Genomic DNA, 22649 nt, shown 5'->3' with positions numbered 1-22649 from the left:
CGGCAGCGCGCGACCGGCAACACATTCAAGCCGCGCCGCGCCGGCTCGCACAAGCCAGAGAGGAGGAAAGGCTCGTCGCGCGCCCTTTTCTCCTCGCCCGATGAAAAGGTCTATAGAAGCTTCGCTACCAGCTTCGCTACCTTGGCACACGCACAAATTACGGCTGTTTCAAACTATGGAAGAGGACGACGACGCTTGAGCCAATGATGATAATTTTTGGCTACACGCACAAATTACGGCTGTTTTAAACTGAGGAAGACGACGATGACGCTCGAGCCAATGCTGATGATGATAATTTCGTGGCACACACAAAAATTACGGCTGTTTTAAACTGTGGAAGAGGACGACGACGCTCGAGCCGATGGTGATAATTTCGGGCCACACGCACAAATTACGGCTGTTTTAAACTGAGGAAGACGATGATCACCACGCTCAAGCCAATGCTGATGATGATAATTTCGTGGCACACGCACAAATTACCGCTGTCTGCGGAAGGCGACGACGCAGCCAGCTGATGATGATAATTTCGTCGCCTCTGCTCTTGGAAAAGAACAGCCTAGATATAGACGTCATTCGTCGCCACTGCTTTTTACAGCTAAAGGATGTTGAAAATAAAGGCATTGACTAAATTCAAGTGATAGACGTATTCATTCACTGCAAACCTAAACCTTTTGCTTCGCCGTGCCGAAACAGCAACTCCCACTTGGACATTCACGGTAACACTGAAATTGCAGCAGTAACCTCGTAATTATGCCACGTCGCCTAATTGGACTCTCGTATTCAGGTAGTCAATGCGATGAAGAATTTGCGCATTTGAGGAGTGGTATTCCGCAGCAGGTTCCTGAGGAGCGATATAGTGCAAACTAAGTCTGTTTTTTTTTTTTTCTTTTTAACGACTCCTTCGGCGCCGGCTTGAGCAAAAAAGCTGTTGTTCCTAGTTTACCTGTTAATAAAAAGAGAAAAATAAAATATGCGAGGCTTTACAGTTTTTCCTAAGATTCTTGCCCATCGCGAAGGCTGCGATGGGTTTATAATCTCGTAGCTCGTGAGCAAACAAAAGACGACAACGAAGCAGCGTGCGCTGAGGCTTCCATTACGTGGCCATCTGCCTAGCGAGGCTCCTTCATTTCGGATCCCCCGTCGCGCGCTCACGCCGTTCTTCTTGACATGCAGCCATCGCCCATGGAGTCAATGGCGCTCTTCGTAAGCGGAAAAGCCGGCAGTAGCTCCGAGGACCCAGTGGAGCGCGAAAATCAGCTGGACGAGGCGAGCCAAGAGACAGGCATCGCAGCCAGCCCACACGTCAGCACTAGCGAGGGCACCAACGCAAGCGTCGATGACCAAGGAAACGAGGCTGCGGACATCGTCCACGAGGACAAAGGCGCCGACGACGATGCTGCGAGCACCGCTAGCAGTGCCAGCAGCAGTGGAAGCAGCAGCAGAGCCAGCGATGGCAGTGCTTCGACTTCGTCCTCGGCCGCTGCCGAGGCGGGAAGGGCGATGGCCAATCTCTCGTGCAGGTTGTGCCCAGAGGAAGGTAGCGTCCTGGAGGAACCGCTGTTTCGGTGTCCCTGTCGCTGTACGGATGCATTCGTACACCGGTCCTGCCTGGAGCAGCTTCTGTACCAGGGCCCCGACGGTGCCGTGTGCCCCGCATGCGGCGCCCACTACCCGGTGCGTCGCCGCACCAAGCCCCTGTGGCAGTGGTTCTGGGATGAGGAATCGCGTCAGGATGCCACCCTGTTCCTGGCCAACCTAGTCTTCAGCGTGGGTAACATCGGTGTGCTGACCATGGCCTGGCTTTACGTCCTGTTTGAGTACCGCTCAAAGTCGTGGCTGCCGACAGCTTCACTGGCATCGGCGTTGTTTGTGCTTTCCGTGCTCTGGGTCGCCTTTGGCTGTCTGCGCTTCCACGTGCTCTTCATGTCCCTTGTCCGGTGGAGGCGTGCTAACACCACCCTGAAGGTATTGCTCACGGACAAGACCGTCGCGCAGGCCTGACAACACCTGCCCCCCCCCCCCCCCCCCTCTCTCTCCAGAGCTTGTGTGTTGTGTGGAAAATCGCGTGAGTTGTCTCTGGGGAAAAAGTGCGGGAGAGAGAGTGTGTGCATGATTTTTTTTTCTTCCTGCCCTGGGCCATGTGTGTTAGAAGCCGCGGCCAAAAAAAAGTGTTCAAACAAAAATAAAAAAAGGAAAAAAAAGTTATGAATTCTGTTTTATTGTATACTATTCTGATCGCCATGTCACACAGCGACTGTTACAAATTATAAATGGGAGTATATAGGGGTTGTATATTGTGGTTTAAAAAGCAAAAAAAAATTAACCAACCCTTCTCCCCCCCCCCCCCCCGCAAAGTTATAAGCGAAGCGTGTTCTGGGTGCACCTAAACTAACCATGATATGCGACGGCGGCGACGGAGAGAACGACACTAACGGTCACGTTGTCGCTTGCGTTCGGTGCCGCGGCGTGGTTAGCAGCATTCGCCCGCCATTGCCGCTTGCGATTCTTCGAAATTAAATTGCTTCAAAATTAAATCTGTCTCTTGTGTAAGACAATGAGTGGCTCATACCCCCGTAAATGCAGCCTCCCCATTACGACGACAGAAAAGTGAAATTCTATGCTGGAATGATTAGCGGCAACGCAGCCAGCTATGGAAGCAGACGACGACGAACGCGGGAGCAGTGGCACCGCAAACCGAGGGGCACCAATGAGTCAGCTGCGGAAAAAGACGACGATGCTCGAGGGAACGCTGATGATGATAGTCTTTTTCGTACACGGACATCACCGAAATCTGCCGTGTAACAAGCTTCGCTTGAAAAAAAAAAAAAAGACAGCTGATTGGCGGAGGTAATGAGATTAGCAGTTAACCCTACGATTTGTGTGTAATTGGTGATAATGTCTGATATGTTAAGGTGGTTATTATGAAGGGCGGCACATAGCCAATGGTACATTTCTAGTGACCCGAGTTGGCGTCAAAAAGGTTTATTGAAGAGCTGCACATACCCAGTGACACAAGTTGCCGCCGAAGAGGTTTATGGAAGAGCGGCGCATTGCCAGTGTGACATACCCGCGGACTGTAAAAAAGATTCTTCAGTTTACGTTGAAAGTTGAAGGTAAAATGTTGCCGGACACTTTTCCGTAGATGAAAAGCGGAGTTTCCGTAAGATAGACAGCCTGTAAAAAATTTTTCCGTAGAATGGAATACAGTGAGTTCTGTAGTTGTGATCATGGAATTGGCTGTATTTCCCAAATGAATAAACGGTGAGCTCCGTAGAACGAAAATTCTGTAAATTGAGGTCCATACTTGTGATGACAGTACATGCTCGTACTTTCCTAATTAAATAATGGACAGACCGTGGTGAGGAAAGGTATGCACATAAAACACGCAAAAAGAACAAAAAGGAATACAGAAACACCATTTTTTTTGTTCTTGTGTCCATGTTTTCTATGCTTGCATTTCTATACCATGAATCCGTACAAACTTGTTCAGCTTTATCTTGCTTCGTATCAATTAGGTGCCAATGCTGTCTGCAAAATTTGTTTTGCAAATGATAATGCTGGTGTATATCTCGAGCCAATGCAAAAATTGTTTCATTGAAATAAGTTATACCATGTTGTACATTACAACATGGATAACTCACATCAGATATAGCTTGAAACGGGGCAGAAATCAATGCACATAGGCGAACATACACCACACTGAACGTGCTGTGTTTGCACGTTTCCTCCTTGTGTCATTGTCTTGTACACCGCTTCATCTTCGTGTCAGTGTTGTCATGTTGCACTTGAGTTCTGTACATGACGTGTACAAAGCTTACATACAAATTCATGCCCAAAATGCAACAAGCCACCTGAATCTGAACAAAGTGGTGTGTTTATTGTGCTTTACTGAAAAAAAGAACTTGCATATCAAACTAGAGGTTGGATTCCGTAACATTTCGACGAGACACATACAAGAGAAACACACACCACAGAGTGCTACTTGAAGCTATCAAATTATTCCCTCGTCAGCGGAATAAGTACAGTGGCATCTCGATGATACCGATCACGGCTAATACGAATTTCCGGATAATACAAATTTTTCTGTGGTCCCGGCCGAGCCCCATTACTTTGCAACGTGCTAGAGAACGGTTGTTACGAATCGATTTTCGCTCCGTGTCGGTTGATACAAAGAAACGCCGCCCCACCGATGGCTGCTAAAGAGAACAGCGCGCAGTCACGTGCTTTCTCCCTTTCTCTTTTGGTACGGAGGTGCGGACGCAGAGCCGGACAGCGCGGAGCCTGCGACTGGGCGTGAAGCGTTTGTTGTTCCTTTTGTGCTTTTCCCCACGCAGGCGTTGGGAAGCGCGGCCGCTGCAGCGAGCGAAGGTTCGTGCGATCTACTGCTTCAAGGGAAACTGAGCGGCGTAAGCACAACGCATACAAAGGTCAGAGCCGTGTGGAGATTGCTTTCAAGATATGGTGCGCGCGACAACACCGACAGCCGGAACAAGTGCAAAGTACAAGAACGCATTTGTTGGCAGATTAGAAGCCGCCTCCCCCCCCTCTCCCTCCCGCGCTGCCTTCCTGCTTTGCTCCTTTCACGTGGGAGATGGCGTCGCCAGTTACCCTTGTGCCCGGTTGCAAGATACGCATTTGGTGCCGCAGCACAGCGTCGCCCCCCCTTCCCTCCCATACCCCCACGGCCTTTTGTGCGATGGAAGTCGCGCAAAGGGCCGTGGGGGTATGGGAGGAAAGGAGTCGCGGCGGAGGAAGGAGTCGCGGCTGCACTCTAAGAGGTATGCGTATACATGGAGTTCTATTAGAGTGTAAATGGGAGTTGGAAAAGGCTGCATTGTAGCCAGTTCTGCACTATAAATGGTTATGTTATAAGTGGTCTATACTGTAGATGCTCTTTACGTGCGTGTGCCTGAGTGAGTTCCCTCTGACTCTTTAATTTAGCTAGTTTTAATTGTGTTTCGATGATACGAATTTCGGCTAATACGAATATTTTTCGTAACCCCGTGAGATTCGTATCGACATTCCACTGTACAGGAACATACTCAAAGGGGGAGAGCGACAAAAAAAAACCCCAAAAAAACTTTACAAACAGGGCCATCCACCAATACCACGCTGGCTTTGTCACATGATCATTTTTGCTGCACTCGACATCGCAAAAAAGGAACGAGGATACAAAATTTTAGATTAGCACCTGAAGAAATCTATTTCTTTTGCACTAAGAGAAACGGATGGAATGCTTACACACATACTTCTCACACACGCAATCTCAGCGGCTTCGGTTATCTCTCGCGTCATTTGGCTGCCATCTTTGCTCACAATCTCATACCTGCCAACCCCAAGACTTTCAAATTCGTAAACTCGCGACCTGGGGGGGGGGGGGGCAGCACGGGAATTCTGTCAAGGAGTACGACTTCACAAACACACTTGGAAGTACTGCTGGAGTCTAGTACTGACGAGGCTTCGAGCACACCATCACACTTCATAGGCGCTACGGCTACGAAACACCGGAGTACCGGAGTCGCACTGAAAAAAAAGTGAGGCCCACAAAACAGCTTATACTCGAGAAAAAAGCCTCGCGAAGGTGACAGGTGAGACGACAAGCCACGGCCTCTGATACAGAAACTGTGCCTGCCGCATCCACCCGAAATCGCCGTCGTCTCTGGGGACGACGGCGACGTAACGACAACCAGTGACGTCCGACGACCTGATGACGAAGGCAACGTCACAGAGTGAAAAATGTCCTTACTCTGCAGACAATACAGGTTACGGCACACACCCCCATCTCTATGCGCCCCTATGTAAGTGGCGCCCCTGCCCACCAGCAACGGTGTGACTTTATTAGGAATTTTAAAAAATAATTTCGCGAATATAACCACTTTTCCGTAAAAATTGAGCCGACATTCGTAAAACCTTAAGACGGGTCCAAATTCGTACATTTTACGGAAAATTCGGAAGAGTTGGCAGGTATGCAATCTTGCACTTCTCAAAGAATAGCCGACATCTGCAATCTCTACAATGTATCCCAAGGTGTCTGGCGACTGCTTTTGAAACATAATCATGCTCCTTTAATATTTCGTTCAGACATCATCCAGTCTGTTCGATGTACTTTCTGCCGCACTTAAGTGGAACAGCATATATACCACTCCCTCAGTGCAGTCGACGAACATTCTCTGTTATGTTTCACAGCCTCGTATCTGTGTGGCACCTTGGTTTACCTTCGCACACGTGCTCAGCAATTTTTCCGGTGCGGAAAACACCACTTTTACATTGCATCTTTTACCAATTTTCTTTACACAGTGCGCTATCGAATGAATGTACGTTATCACCACTATTTTTTCATGTGTGTTTGAAATGCAAGGCTCCCTCCCAGATAATAAAGAAAGACGTTCGTCGACTGCACTGAGGGACTGGTATATTCTGTTCCACTTTAGTGCGGCAGGAAGTACATCGGACAGACTGGACGATATCTGAACGAAAGATTAAAGGAGCATGAAGTCGCTGAACACCTTGGGATACATTGTAGAGATTGCGGATGTTGGCCATTCTTTGCCAAATGATGCGAGATAATCGAAGCCACTGAGATTGCCTGTGTATGGGAAGTATGTGCGTAAGCATGCCATCCGTCTTGCTTAGCACAAAAGAAATAGATTTCCTCATGTCCTAATCTGCAATTTTGTATCCTCGTTTCTTTTTTGTGATGTCGAGTGCAGCAAAAATGATCATGTGACAAAGCCGGCTTGGTACTGACGGATGGCCCTGTTTGTAAAGTTTTTTTTGTCACTCTCCCCCTTTGAGTATCTTCCTGTATTTATTCCGCTGACAAGGGAATAAATTGATAGTTGCAAGTAGCGCTCTGTGGTGTGTGTTTCTCTTCTGTGCGTCTCGTCAAAATGTTGCTCAATCCAACCTCTAGTGTGCTATACCAACACGCCCAGTCTTCAACCTTGGCAAGTTGCATGACAAGACACTAGAAATGGGCTGACTAGAGGAAGGATTGGTTGAGAATCGGAATGACTGGTTGCTTGCAGGTGCCTTCTGCTTTGCCTGAAAAAGAAAAAAAAAGACCAATCAATTAAGACTCTTTAATATTACCCCCATCATCACCATTTTACTCAGATACATGAACAATAAACGATTTCCAATTCACAAATGTCCTTACCAGTGCTCTTGTCAAAACAAATGGTTCATACTCAGCCTTGTCAGTATATGTTCCTAGCCTTATAAGATGAAAAGCTTCAGATTGAAAGTACTCAAGTCAATTGATGGTTTGCTTTGAACAGGCAAAGATGTCACATGCACATTATGACAATCAGAGATTACATTTTCTGCATTTAGCTATAGCTACCACGACCACATACTGCAAACCATAGCTTTCAACTTTCACTGCTTTAATAAACAACCTTGCAGATTTCATTGTTTCCCAAAACAATGAAGCACTCTTTAAACAAGCTCAAACCACTCATGTTGTAATATTCCGATGCAAAACAAGCAGGCCAGATATACTGTCGAGATGACCCCAAGCTGATAAATTAGTAACAATACAAAGAAAACATACCTTGCACCACAACATGTGTGCCTTTCAGCCCTTTTCAGATTTGGTTCTTGTGTCATGAAAGAAGTATCTATGTGCAATATTCTTTTTACTTAAGCAATGAAAATTGAAAGTTACTGTCATCAGTGTGTCAACATACCACCTGAATCTTCTTAAAAAGTTATAATTATGCATTGTGTTCACCCGAACATTTGCCGCTTTGTCAGTCCTTGTTTTTCGAAGCAACCTGTAGCATTTCTGTGATGTTTAAAGGAAAGGAACCTGCAACAAGCACGCATGGCCCCATATGTAGTAGCTGGAGGCAGTACCGTTTATTCTGTCCATTCCTTGACTTGCAATCCCACAAACAACCAAACAAATAATGCAACATGACTTCCCAGACTGCATTACTTCTGTGATGTGCTTAACTTTGGAATTTTTTTTAATCCAGCCTCTCCTAAACAATGTTAAAGTAGAGCTCAAACTAAAACAATGCCCAAACAAGAGCACTGCTCGTAGATTTTGAGAGTCAGCGAGGGCAGAGCTTTTTCCCCCAAATTCTGTGCTATGAATAGATGCAGAGAAAAAAACTAAACTTTGGCAAATATGTGCAAAGTTATGTTTTCAAAGTTTTACTTCATATCGTAGCAGGGATACTCCATGGTAATTAGTTGGAATTCATGCTATTGGCCCGCAGTCTGTGCCAAAATATTCTTAGGGCCATAGCCACAACACTTTTTCTTTGGGATCTAACTAAATTGTGGATTTGGCAAAATTCAAGAAAAATGCTTCCAATTGAACAGATGCTTCTGTATTTTATTTTGCAAAGACAATTCTTTTTCTTGCGAAACCAACAGATTTCAATGAGGGTAGCTACAGGAACTTGTTGGTATGGCATCTTCTATTTTTTTGTCGTGCAAGCTGAACAGGGACAACAGAAAGACATTTGATACACACACAGCACTAATTTTCAACAACAGATTTATTTTCAGTTCTCGTCCCTATATCGACCCTCAAAACGTCATACAACATGTGTAAAAGCTCGGTAAACATGAACTAAAGAAAACCCAGAACCACACGCATGCAGTTTTTTAGCCACACAGATTGATAGCCATGTAAACGTTTAATGCGAACAAAGATAATCAAGCTCTTGTGAGGATAATGAAATTGAAGGCTCACTGATGCATGCTTCACATGATGTTGGTATGTTTCTAGCTTCTATTTTTAAGCGCGTCATCTGGCACCTGTTTCTACTCACGATAATGTTTTTTTAATCTGAGTTTGCATTTGCATCTTTGGCAATAGAGGGCAAGAAAACCATCAGCAGTCACGTTATTTACTTTGTTATTGTCTTCTCGCAGCCTATCTTTTATACATCTACTAATTTGACCAATGTAGGACCGTCTACACCTGAGAGGAATGTGGTATACAACACGATACAATCAATGAATTTGTTTTTATGTTCCTTCTCGCATGCCTACACAGGTACACCAATTTATTAGGCATCGAAAAAACAACACTGATGTCCAGCAATATTTACTCTGTGGGAGAAACTATGTATGTAGGGGATGACAGCAACCATTCTTTTCTTTATGTTGGTGCTTGTACCATCCACCTGCTTAGAACCTTTTTTCTGTGCCTTAAAAGGTCCCTGAAACGGTTCGGACAAATTTTGTAGACGCGCAGGGTACAGCTAGAGTAAAACATTCACGTCACAATTTAAGTGAAGCGTCTCATATTAAGAGAGCTACGGATGATTACAAGTTACCCTCCTCCCTAGCCATGCATTTCCTCTTTAGCCCCGATCACTCGTTCACCGAGTGATCGGGGCTAAGCTCTGCTTTCGCTGGCTCCACATCATGTTGTGACGTGTGGCGTCTATTTCCGGTTGTCTTGGAGCCAGCGCGCGAAGGCTCTCCAATCTCTCCACTAGCCGCCCGGCCGTCGATCCCCAGCGAGAGTGATGAAGCAGCGTGCATTGCGAGCGTTCTGTCGCAGCGCCGAGCGTGTCCAATATTACGGTAACCACAGGTGAGCTGGGTGTTCTGACAGATAGGCAGAGGCGTAAACTAAAGCCCCACCATACCGCTGTGATGAAGGAGCTTCGTAGACGTACGTGAGCAGCCTGATCAGGCATGCACGGTCCAGCCATCTGGTGGCGCAGAGCTTAACCAGCCAAATAGAGAGCTAATATCCCTGTAACAAAGTGTAAAACATTTTAAACATACAAAAAGATAATGTGTTCAAGATTACGCTCCTTCCAAAAATTTGAGCCAGCAGCAAAGTAGAAAAAACTTGGTTACTGCTGCATTAGCTATGTGTTTGGTTGAGCTTTGTGCTGCCAGGTGGCTGCACCGTGCAAGCAGTTCACGTTTGTGCCTCCGTTCATCACGTAAAACGTGGTAAAACGGCCAGTACACTTGCGCTTGCATTTACCTGAATACTGAACATGCTAAACTCTACTGTGCAATCCTTCGACGTGAAGTGACGGCCGCAAATGCATAGATGCTGGCGCCGTTTGGATACCGACAGTCTGATGCCTTGCAGCGGGGCATGATGTCACAGCTTGACATGTCGCCGATCCCTACATTTGCAGCCCACAACGCAACAAAGGCTAACCATGGTGCTCACAGAAAGAAAGAACAAGACCAACACTGACTGCGCAGCTTTCGTCAACACGGAGCACGTCTGAACACAAGCAGATGACACTAGCTGTGGGCCGGAAGTGCTTTTAGTGTAGTGATACATGTCCTTGTGCATTCTCTTTATGGTACTTTCCTTTTATAGAAACAAATTACCTAACATTTAAACTACTACGAACAACATTTGTTCACCATAATGTTGGAAAAATCATCGATGGCACGCCCTGGGCAGCCAATCGGATAGCTGGCCCAGTGACATGATATGGTCAAATCGGATCACTTGGTCAGTAAACTCAGCCGATTGGCGTGCAGCGATCGGTAGCGATGTACCTTTTTAATGATGATGATGATGATATATGTTGTTTTCTGGCGCAAGGGCCAGCTATGACCAAAGAGCGCCAATACGTATTGTACTGAGTGAGCAATGGTATGATCAATGACAGTGGGCAGGTGTAGGGTGGCTGCAAAGGGACCTAAAATCTTGCGCACTAAAGGTGCGTAAAAGAGACAAAATTAATAAAATCATGACAATGACGTGATAGGGGCACAATGAATATAGTACAAAAAGTTGTAAGCGATACAAGGCACTACTGCCTCACAGAGTTCCTTAGAAGCAAGGGCCTGGAGGAGAACTTGCTAAATGTCGATGTCGTTTAAAAAGGCTAAAACTGAATCGTTCTGAAATATCGGGTCTTTAGTAAAAACATTGCTGGATGAAGGGGTATATTCTCTTTATAGGCTTGAACAAAGTGCTTTTTTCTTTCAGGTTCTATTATTGGACACTGTACTAGGATGTGAAGTACAGTAAGTGCTTCCCCACATCTAGTACAGGTCGGGGGTTCGCCTCCAGACAACAGGTAATTATGTGTGCCATAAGTGTGTCCTATTCTGAGCCTACAGAATAGGACATCATTTCTTCTAGATTTCGTGGTCGATGGCCAGTTCCCTAAACGGGGCTTAATTAAATGAAGCTTGTTATGAATCAATCTGGCCGTCCCACAAACATTGCCAGTGGACTCTAAGTCTCTTGCGTAGGAATGGCTTCATATCGAGAACAGGGACGAGCATAGATGTGTTGCCAGCTTTTGCCTTGATGGATGTGGCAAGCTGGTCTGCCAGTGCATTTCCCTCGATGTCTCGGTCTCCTGGCACCCAGCACACCACAACATGCTGCCCAGATGCATAAATACTACATATGAATGAATAAAGCGATACTATTACAGGCTTTTTGTGCCTCTTAAGAGATTTTAAGGCTTTTACTACGCTCAGCGAGTCTGTGTAGATGATTGCTTTTGGTATTTTTGATTCTTTGATGTATTTAAGAGTCGACAGTATTGCATAGGCCTCTGCTCTGAAAATGCTCGTTAGGGGGTGCAGGGCGTCGGCATCTGAAAATGATGGACCAACCGCTGCATAAGAGACGCCACCATGAGACTTTGATGCATCTGTGTAGAATTCCAGGACAGGAGTATTTCTGCTGCAGTTCAAGGAAGTGCATTCGAATGTGTGTAACCGGGGCGTGCTTCGTAACATGTAAAAATGACAAATCACAGTCTACAATCTGCCACTGCCACGGCGAGACCTCCATAGTGGGTGTCATTAGACGATGTTCAAAGAGTGGGACATTCATTTCCTCAGCCAGACTTCTCACACGCAACGAGAAGGGCTCTCTTACTGCAGGTCGGTTATGAAAGAGGTGGGAGCTGGACAAATCATTTACGGTGGAATATCAGGGATGTTCACTGTTTGCATTCACTCCAAGGAAATACATAAAAGCTGTGTAGGTCCACTGCAAGTGGAGTGACCACTCATTGGATTCCACGTAAAGGCTTTCTACAGGGCTTGTCCTAAACGCACCTGTAGACAAGCGAATACCTAGATGGTGGACGGGGTCCAGCATCTTCAACGCGGTTGGGGTGGATGACTGATAAATTATTGCCCCGTAGTCTAGGCGTGTTCGAATGAGGCTTTTATACAAGTTTAACAGACACTTTTTGTCACTACCCCATGTAGTGCGTGACAACACCTTTAAAATATTCATTGTTTTCATGCATTTGTTTTTTAGATGTTTTAGGTGTGGTATGAATGTTAGCTTTGTGTCAGGAATTATGCTTAAGAATTTGTGTTCCGTTTTTACAGGTAGACTCTGTCCTTGCAGGTCAATGTCGGGGTCAGGGTACAGACCTCTCTTTCGAGAAAAAAGGACGCAGGTGCTTTTTGGTGAATTTAGGCAGAACCCATTCTCGTCTGCCCATTTAGCCACCCTGTTCACACCAAGCTGAACCTGCCGCTCACTGATTGCAAGGTTGCACGATTTAAATCCAATCTGTACATCATCGACATCATCATCATCATCATCATCAGCCTATATTTATGTCCACTGCAGGACGAAGGCCTCTCCCTGCGATCTCCAATTACCCCTGTCTTGCGCTAGCGTATTCCAACTTGCGCCTGCGAATTTTCTAACCTCATCATCCCACCTGACTTTCTGCCGTCCTTAGCTTAGCAGGACTATTTGAAGACTTATCAGGCATTTCCTGGGATATTATTGGCCTTAGTGAGGTTAGAAGAACTGGTGAGGCTTACACAGTACTGACTAACGGCCACGTCCTCTGCTACAGAGGTCTTCCAGATAAGAAAGAATCCGGGGTAGGATTTCTAGTGCATAACAACGTAGCGGGCAACATTGATGAATTCTACAGCATTAATGAAAGGGTAGCAGTCGTCGTAATAAAGCTGAACAGGAGGTACAAAATGATGGTAGTACAAGCCTATGCCCCAACCTCTAGTCACGATGATGAAGAAATAGAACAGTTTTATGAAGATGTTGAACTAGCAATGAGAAAGGTGCAAACTCGGTATACTTTAGTCATGGGCGACTTCAATGCAAAAGTGGGGAAAAAGCAGGTTGGTGAGCAAGCCATTGGCAACTACGGCATCGATTCTAGGAATGCAAGAGGAGAGATGTTAGTAGAATTCGCGGAAAGGAATAGGCTCCGAATAATGAATACCTTCTTCAGGAAGCGCAGCAACAGGAAGTGGACCTGGAAAAGCCCTAATGGAGAAACAAGGAATGAAATAGATTTCATACTCTCTGCCGATCCAAGCATAGTGCAGGATGTAGAAGTGTTAGGTAAGGTGAAGTGCAGTGACCATAGGTTAGTGAGGTCTAGGATTTCTCTCAATTTGAAGAGAGAGAGAGTGAAATTAGTGAAGAGGAAACAGGCCAACCTAGAGGCAGTAAGGGTAAAAGCAGACCAATTCAGGCTGGTGCTCGCAAACAAATATGCAGCTTTAGAACAGGAAGATGAAGATAACATAGAGCTAATGAATGAAACCGTAACTAGGCTGATCTCAGAAGCAGCAATTGAAGTGGGAGGTAAGGCACCAAAGCAACCTGTAGGGAAGCTCTCCCAAGAAACAAAGGACCTAATAAAGAAACGACAAAACATGAAAGTGTCCAACTCAAGAGATCAGATAGAATTCGCTGAACTGTCAAAACTGATCAACAAGAAGAAAGTAAGGGATATTCGAAATTATAACGTGGGAAAAATTGAGGAAGCCGTAAAATATGGACGCAGCATGAAATCAGTAAGAAGAAAACTAGGCATAGGACAAGGCAAGATGTATGCACTGAAAGATAAGCATGGTAATATCATCAGCAATTTCGATGACATAGTAAAAGCAGCAGAAGAATTCTATACTGACCTGTACAGTAGCCAAAACAGCCAAGCTTCTTCCATTCGAAATAGTGATGAACCGGATACAGAAGCTCCTTCTATAACTAGCGATAAAGTTAGAAGGGCCTTGAAAGACATGACCAGGGGAAAAGCGCCTGGAGAAGATGGAATAACAGTAGATTTAATCAAAGATGGAGGAGATATCATGCTTGAAAAGCTTGCGGCCCTTTATACGCAATGCCTCACAACTTCAAGTGTACCAGAGAGCTGGAAGAACGCCAACATTATACTTATCCATAAGAAGGGAGACGTTAAAGAACTGAAGAATTACAGACCCATTAGCTTGCTTTCAGTATTATATAAAATATTCACCAAGATAATTTCCAATAGAATCAGGACAACACTTGACTTCAGTCAACCAAGGGAACAGGCTGGCTTCAGGAAGGGATATTCTACGATGGACCATATCCATGGCATCAATCAGGTAATCGAGAAATCTGCGGAGTACAATCAACCTCTCTATATGGCTTTCATAGATTATGAAAAGGCATTCGATTCAGTAGAGATATCAGCAGTCATAGAGGCATTGCGTAATCAAGGAGTGGAGGAGGCATACGTGAATATCTTGGCAAATATCTACAATGATTCCACAGCTACCTTGGTTCTCCACAAGAAAAGCAGAAAGATACCTATCAAGAAAGGGGTCAGGCAAGGAGACACAATTTCTCCAATGCTATTCACTGCATGCTTAGAAGTATTCAAGCTCTTAGACTGGGAAGGATTAGGAGTGAGGATCGATGGCGAATATCTCAGCAATCTTCGGTTTGCAGATGACATTGTCCTATTGAGCAACAATGGAGAGGAATTACAACAAATGATTGAGGACCTTCATCGAGAAAGTGCAAGAATTGGGTTGAAGATGAATATGCAGAAGACAAAAATAATGTTCAATAGCCTGGCAAGGGAACAAGAATTCAGGATCGCCAGTCAGCCTCTAGAATCTGTAAAGGAATATGTTTATCTAGGTCAATTACTCACAGGGGACCCTGATCATGAGAAAGAAATTTACAGAAGAATAAAATTAGGTTGGAGTGCATACGGCAGGCATTGCCAAATCCTGACTGGGAGCTTACCACTGTCGTTGAAAAGAAAAGTGTACAATCATTGCATTCTACCGGTGCTAACATACGGGGCAGAAACTTGGAGGTTAACAAAGAAGCTCGAGAACAAGTTAAGGACCGCACAAAGAGCAATGGAACGAAAAATCTTAGGAGTAACGTTAAGAGACAGGAAGAGAGCGGTGTGGATCAGAGAACAAACGGGGGTAGACGATATTCTAGTTGACATTAAGCGGAAGAAATGGAGCTGGGCAGGCCATGTAATGCGTAGGATGGATAACCGGTGGACCATTAGGGTTACAGAATGGATACCAAGAGAAGGGAAGCGCAGTCGAGGACGGCAGAAAGTCATCATCGACATACGTTGAATAAAACATGTTGCGTGGGATGTATAGACGCAAGGAATTCATTTTTATAATGAAGAGAGTGCAACTGAGCACCCCACCCTGTGGCACTCCAGTTTCCTGCACAAAAGGTCGTGATAAAACACTGCCAACCCGAACATGGAATGTGCGATTCAGCAGGTAACTTTCAATGACATTTAACATATTACCACGTATACCAAAGTGGGAAAGGTCTCTCAATATACCAAACCGCCATGTGGTGTCGTAGGCCTTTTCCATGTCTAGGAACACAGATAAAAAGAATTGTTTGTGAACAAAAGCTTCACGTATCTGTGCCTCAATACGTATCAAATGGTCAGTGGTGGATCGACCCTCGCGAAAACCGCACTGGTATGGGTCAAGCAGCTTGTTTGATTCTAGGAAATGTATCAGACGGCGGTTTATCATCTTCTGGAAGACTTTGCAGAGGCAGCTTGTTAGAGCTATGGGCCGGTAACTTGATACGGATGATGGATCCTTGCCCTGCTTCAGGATAGGGATCACTATGGCCTCTTTTCAGGCAGAGGGGATCTCGCCGGAGGTCCATATAGAGTTATAGAGACAAAGGGTTTTCTTCGTTTCAGAGGGTAGGTTTTTCAACATGTCATATAGTATACGGTCAGGGCCCGGGGCAGATTGCTTGCAACAGGTGAGTGATGCATGCAGCTCTGCTAGGGAGAAAGGTAGGTTATATGGCTCATTCCCAGTGCTCTTTCGGTCTATTTTTTGTTTTTCTATTGCTGATTTATATCTTATAAATGCTGGTGAATAGTGTGATGAACTGGACACATGTTCAAAATGTGCACCCAGATGGTTCGCTTGGTCCTCCAGGCTGTCTCCCTGCGTGTGTACCAGGGGAGGTGGATGCGTTTGTCGTCCTCTTACTCTATTGACCCTGCTCCAAACCTTGGCCTCATCCGTGTACGAGTTGATACTTGATAAAAATGTTTGCCAGCTCTCTCTCCTGGCTTGTCTGCGTGTTCTCCTACCTTGGGACTTGATTTTTTTTTTAGTTTACAAGGTTTTCAGCAGTAGGATAATCGCGAAGCTGCCTCCATGCTTTGTTCTGCTGCCTACATGCATTCTGGCATTGTTCATTCCACCACGGAACACGGGGTTTGCTAGAAAGTCCACTTGTTTGGGGAATACACTTAGAGGCTGCATCAATTATGAATTTACTAAAATACTCGACCGCACCGTCCATTCCGAGCGATGAAATGTCAGCCCACGAGAGCTTACTGGTAAGTGTTTGGAATTTATCCCAGACCGCTGCATCGACCTTCCACCGGCGGGCATGTGGTGGAGACTCGTATTGTCTTGTTGCTCTCAGCAGTACTGGGAAATGGTCGCTCCCCGTAAGGGTTTTTTATAACTTCCCATTCAAGTTCTGAATATAGAGACGGGGAAGCTATGCTAAGATCAATAGAAGAAAAGGTTCTATTTGCGATACAGTACAATGTAGGTTCCTTCTTATTCAGGAGACACGCACCAGAGGAAAAAAGAAATTGTTCAACAAGACGACCTCGCGCATTGATACGAGTCGCCCCACAGACTGCTGTGTGCATTGAAATCGCCAAGAACAAGATAAGATTCTGGCAATTCGTCTATAAAGGACTGCAATTCATGTTTGTGTAAGTGGTAATGAGGGGGTATGTAAAGCGAGCAAATGGTGATGAGTTTGTTCAGAAGGACAAGTCGAACTGCCACTGCTTCAAGGGGCGTTTGTAGCTGCAAACGTTGACATGCTATGCTTTTGTGAATTACAATGGCAACACCGCCTGATGATGCGAGAGCATCATCGCGATCTTTACGAAACGTAACATACTGTCGGAGAAAGTTTGTATGTTTTGATTTTAAGTGCGTTTCCTGTACACACAGCACTTTTGGATTGTGTTGGTTAAGAAGTTCTTGGATATCGTCGAGGTTCCTGATAAGGCCTCTGACGTTCCATTGTATGACTTGTGTATCCATAATAAAAGTAAATTGGTGCTGTGTGTACAAAAAGGAAGTGTTGCCTTAGATTACAGAGCCGTTTGCGGCCCTGTAATTTTGGTTTTGTCTTTTCTAGAGTGGTCCAAGGAATTTGGCCGCTCTTTAGGTGCTGGCTGCACCACCTTGCTTGGAGTAGTGTCCATAGCCTCTTGCGAAGCGCTGGACACTCGCTCTAACGAGCGATGTGTACGTCGTCTAGCCTTCGCCTCGAGGGACGAAGGCTGTGGCCTCACCAGCCCGGAAGCCGATGGGTCCTCCTTAGCCTCTGAGCTGCGATGGCTGCTGCCAGCACTAGTGGAAGGCTCTGGTGTGGCCGATTTCGGGAAGGGCAGGGCAGCCTTAGCTGCTCCCACCATGGGGGCAGGTGGCAGCCGCCTCAGTACGCTGCGCGTGCTTTGGGCGACCGCCGGGGTCTGTCGTGATGCTGCCCCCTGTTGCACCACTTCGGCAAAAAAAGTTTTCATTGAAAATGAAGGTGACAAACGCTGCCGCGCTTCCTGGAAACTGATATTCTCTTTGACTTTGATTGTAATTATCTCTTTTTCTTTCTTCCACGCTGCGCAAGATCTGGAATATGCAGGGTGGTCGCCATCGCAGTTCGCGCAATGGGCCTCAGCAATACATTCTTCAGCAGAGTGATCTTTTGTAGCGCATTTCGCACAAGTTTGTCGTCCTCGGCAGCTTTGAGAGGCATGGCCAAACCTCTGACATTTGTAGCAGCGTCGTGGATTTGGAATGTAAGGTCTTCATGCAGTTTAAGGTAGCCTGTTTCTATTGCATCCGGGAGTGTGCTAGAGCCAAAAGTAAGTACTATGTGTTTGGTTGGTAGTTCTTTGTTGTCACGCCTGATTTTTATGCGTTGTACATTTATAACGTTTTCTTCTTTCCATCCATTCAGGAGTTCTTCATCAGTCAAATCCATGAGGTCGCCGTCTGAAACCACACCCTTGACGGTGTTCATTGTTCGGTGTGCAGTCACAGATATGGTTTTATCGCCAAAAGCCACCAGGTTTGTAAGTTTCTCATACTGCATTTTGTCTTTTACTTCGATCAGAAGGTCACCACTTGCCATCTTGGTGGCTTTGTAGCCAATTCCAATGACCTCCGTGAGACATTTTGAAACCAAGCAGGGTGAAATGTTTGTCGCTTTCTTGTCAGTGTTTTCACAGTGAATCACGTGGAAACGTGGGAAAATTTCGGTGGTATTTGCGAAGAAGTTCAAGGATTCATCGGTGCGCCCTCTTTTTATGAGAGGGCGATCAGGCAGTTTGGGGTATGAGGATGCCATACAATTTAGATTGATTTCGGCAGCAGTGCCAGCCGCCGACCGCGGAGCCCAACAAGGGGACGCGACAGGGTTGTTATGAACAAGACCTGCCAACGCCAGCTGTACGCAACCACTATAACCAAATATGATATAACCAAGGCTGGCTATCTCACACAAGGTTAACCCTAGCTGCCTGGAAAATCAGAATATAAGAAGTGAGAAGGAGACAGGAAAGATTGAAAGTGAGAAAAAAGACGAAGATTGAAGAGGAGGACAGGAAAAGGCAACTACCGATTTCCCCCGGGTGGGTCAGTCCCGGGGTGCCGTCTACGTGAAGCCGAGGCCAAAGGGGTGTGTTGCCTCCGCCGAGGGGCCGTAAAGTCCAAACACCCAAAATTGGCTCAACCCCCAGGATCCCCTTTTCCCCGGACACGGCTAAGCCGCGCACGGTTAGACGCGGGAGGGGCCAACCCTCGTGTGCTCGGGTCCGTGGTGTCGCAACACACCAAACGCCTGCTGATGCAGACGCCCCTGCGGGGGGTGTACCTTTTTAAAACCTTATAATAAATTACACACTTTACGTGGAACGCTTAGATGCGTCAATTAATGATCAGAAAGACCTACTCTAACAACTCAGTACGTTTATACAAAATCGTTTTAGGGTCCCTTTAAGCAGTCTTTCTGCGACTGACACGAGCACATGGCTCGGGTAACCAGCGCCGCTTAAACATGAGACTTGCCATCCAAAGCTATCGTGCATTAGGTGCAAGACAGCCATATGACGGGAACATTAGATACTTTAACATTAATTTTGTGCTCACCGATAACAAAACTTGCTGGTGTTACGAACCAAGGGCAAGGAAGCCACATTTACCATTTCATTCTGCGCATACAAAACTTGTGAAGAGGGGACTTGCGAAGATGTGTTTCAGTGAAGCACTGGGTAAGTCATGCGAGCAACGAATGCACGATAGCTTCGGACCGCAAGTCTCACATTTAGGTGGCGCTGGTGACCTGATCCACGTGGAAAAAGGTTCTGAGCAAGTGGATGGTACAAGCACCGACATAAAAAAAGAAAGGTTGCTGTCGTCCCCTACATACATAGTTCCTCCAGATGAAAGAAGATTGCTGGAAAGTGACATCAACATTGTTTTTTCGGCACCTGATAAATTGGTGAGCCTGTATAGGAAGACAAGGCGACAAATAATCGCAGATACCGCATGTAAAAAGGAACATAAAAACAAATTCATTGATTGTATCGCGTGTGTTGTATACCGCATTCCTCTCGAATTGGATGGTCCTACTTGGAATGCCAGCAAACTTGGAAATAGAAAAAAATCGAGAAGACATGGTTATACTTGGAATGCCAACAAACTTGGAAGTAGAAAAAATCGAGAAGACGACATAGACAAAGTGACAGGAAGGTGGCTGGACTAACAACTGAACTTCATACATGAAAACGACGTCCCCCAAGTCTGCACTGAACATGCGCAAGGCACAATATTACATAAATACGGTCATCATCTAATCTATACATGTCTACACTGATCAAGAAATAAAAACTCTTTCTTGGTAAGGAACACCGATGGCGCGCTTACACACTTCTCGGGCCCTAGTTTATAGATTTGATAGGCTTCAATCAGCTCTCTTTCCTGCTGAGTCTTAGCCTTCCCCAAGATTGAAACTTCACTGAAGGTGGGATTACAACCGCACTCCTTACAATGTAGCGGAAGATTACCTCCTGTGCCTGTATGTATCAGATTCGCATGCTCACGCGTCCGATCATTCACACAGCGACCGGTTTGTCCTATGTAATCTCTACCACATTTCAAGGGAATACTGTACACTACACATGTGTCGCATGTGCGGTGCTTCGCGACATGCTTGGTATTGCACGTACTCTTTCGCGAACTGTGCTGCGAGTCCTTCATGCACAGTTTTGAAAGCTTACAAGGCGTGGACCAAACCAATCTGACGTCGTTTCTTGCCGCAACCTTTTTCAATCTGTGTGAAATGCCATGTATATACGGCATAACCTCCAAGTTCTTTTTTATTTTGTCTCGTACTTCGCGATCCCCTCTGTTTTTCATTTTCAAACGCTTGTGCACAGTGCTGGCATTCCAAGTATAACCATGTACCAACTAGCCCAACAAGCCACTCTCAGGATGGTCCTACATTTGTCAAACTGGTAGATGTATAAATGATAGGCTACGAGAACATAACAACAAAGTAACTAATGTGGCTGCTGATGGTTTTCTTGACCTCCATTGCCAAAGATGCAAGTGCAAACCAAGATTCAAATAGAAGCTAGAAACATACCAACATTTGGTGATGCATGCATCAGTGAGCTTTCAATTTCATTATCCCCAAATAAGCTCGATTATCTTTGTTCGCATTAAACGTGTACATGTCTGTAAGTCTGTGTGGCCAAAAAACTGCATCTGTGTGGGGTTCCTGGTTTTTTGTTTAGTTCATGTTTACCGAACTTTTACACATGTATGACTTTTTGAGGGTACATATAGTGATGAGAACTCAAAAGAAATCTGTTGTTGAAAGTGAGTGCTGTGTGTGCGTCAAATGTGGCTTTCTGTTGTCCCTGTCATTCAGCTTGCGCTACAACAAAATAAAAGATAACATTGATTACATTCTTGTCAGGCTCAGGCAGCAAAATGAAAAGCGGTCACCAGGTATGCCTAGTTGAATTTATCTGAACATGCCCTAGTGTCGGTGGTGATGTTACCAGTTTAAAGGCCTGCAAGAAGGCACTAGTTATGTTTTCTAGGGCAAGAAGGCAACAGAGTATCTTACCTAAGACAAGTAGTCACAGGATTCCTGGATCAGTAGCATAAAATTTAGAAAATAAAAATTGGTCGGAACACTTATGTCATGCACTACTGTCACGAAGAAAAGCTTATCATTATCTCGAAAAGTATTATCATTGCATTGTGCTTACACAAACCCAAGATGTTACACCTGGCATGATAAAAATGAACCTTGAGAATAACAAAAATTGACAGCCATGATACTTAAGGGAGGACACGGGTTGTGGCGACCAAAAATCGTGGAAAAACTTTCTTAATTGGATTGTTGGAATGTATAGCTATTATTGACCTATATTGTTATTTTCATACCGATCATGTCAATATTTTAGCCGCAATGACGCCTTATACGACATGTACTAGCTGAATTTCAGGTGAAACTGATGCTGAAACGGCACATTTTCCGGAACACGCGCCTGCTCTTCCACGTGTGCTAGCGCGGACATCTTGGTCTCATTTGAAAGAGCCGCTTCTTCCCTTCAAATTCCCGCCAGAACGGGCCCCATTCAACCATTGGCCACTTTAAAAATGCGCAGCAAAAAAAAGGTACGAACACGCCCTCCTATTCGTCACTTGGTGCACGTGACTTGAGCTTGCCTCCCGATTGGCCATCCTGTGCTCTGCACTTGGAGACGCGCATTGAGGTCACCATCTTGTCCCAGTGTCAGCGAGGAAGCAAGCCACGATGTCAAAAATGGAGCACAATTTCGGACACGGCACAAGTTTCGTGCGAAAAAAGTGCGACGGACGCTCATCAAAAACTTCAAAGAACGCTGCTCGGCGCCGCAAAACGCCACAACCTCAGCGTCCAATGCCCAAATCGTCGATGCAGCAACGGTAAGCCTAACAACCGCATCGGCTGCTGCGGATACTGTAATTCAAAGTCTGTCTGCCGCCAAGCCTTCATCCTTGGCTCACGTACGGCAAGATACGGTCTACCGGCAACCCTCCCAGCTGGAGGAGGAAGCGGCGAAAGCCAAAGCGAAGCTATCGGTGTTATCTTCTGCTCCAGCGACGGAGAGGAAACGCGAGTTCGTGGGCGACAGTACCGACGATGCACTTCACCCGGCTGATGACACTACGTTTACGATTGTGGATTTGCGTGCAGTGAACACTTTATTAATATTTGCGACATACAAAATCTGCAGTGGTGCTTTAGAAATCGTCTGAGACGAGCGGGAATACAGACTCGCTGTGAAGCTGCGTTTTATGTGCGC

At 45.7% G+C, this 22649-nt stretch overlaps 1 long non-coding RNA gene across 1 annotated transcript in view; it reads right to left on the bottom strand.

The window, feature by feature from the left end:
• Positions 1 to 4767: 4767 nt before the first annotated feature.
• The window catches only part of LOC125942602 (uncharacterized), a 37350-nt gene continuing 19468 nt past the window's right edge, over positions 4768 to 22649 (bottom strand). The window contains exon 4 of the long non-coding RNA XR_007465251.1: positions 4768 to 7044. This is a non-coding gene — a long non-coding RNA (uncharacterized LOC125942602). The remainder of the gene's footprint in view (positions 7045 to 22649) is intronic.

Source organism: Dermacentor silvarum, chromosome 1 (genome assembly GCF_013339745.2).
Source record: "Dermacentor silvarum isolate Dsil-2018 chromosome 1, BIME_Dsil_1.4, whole genome shotgun sequence".
NCBI classification, from domain to species: domain Eukaryota; kingdom Metazoa; phylum Arthropoda; class Arachnida; order Ixodida; family Ixodidae; genus Dermacentor; species Dermacentor silvarum.
This window is presented reverse-complemented; position numbering and strand designations above follow the sequence as displayed.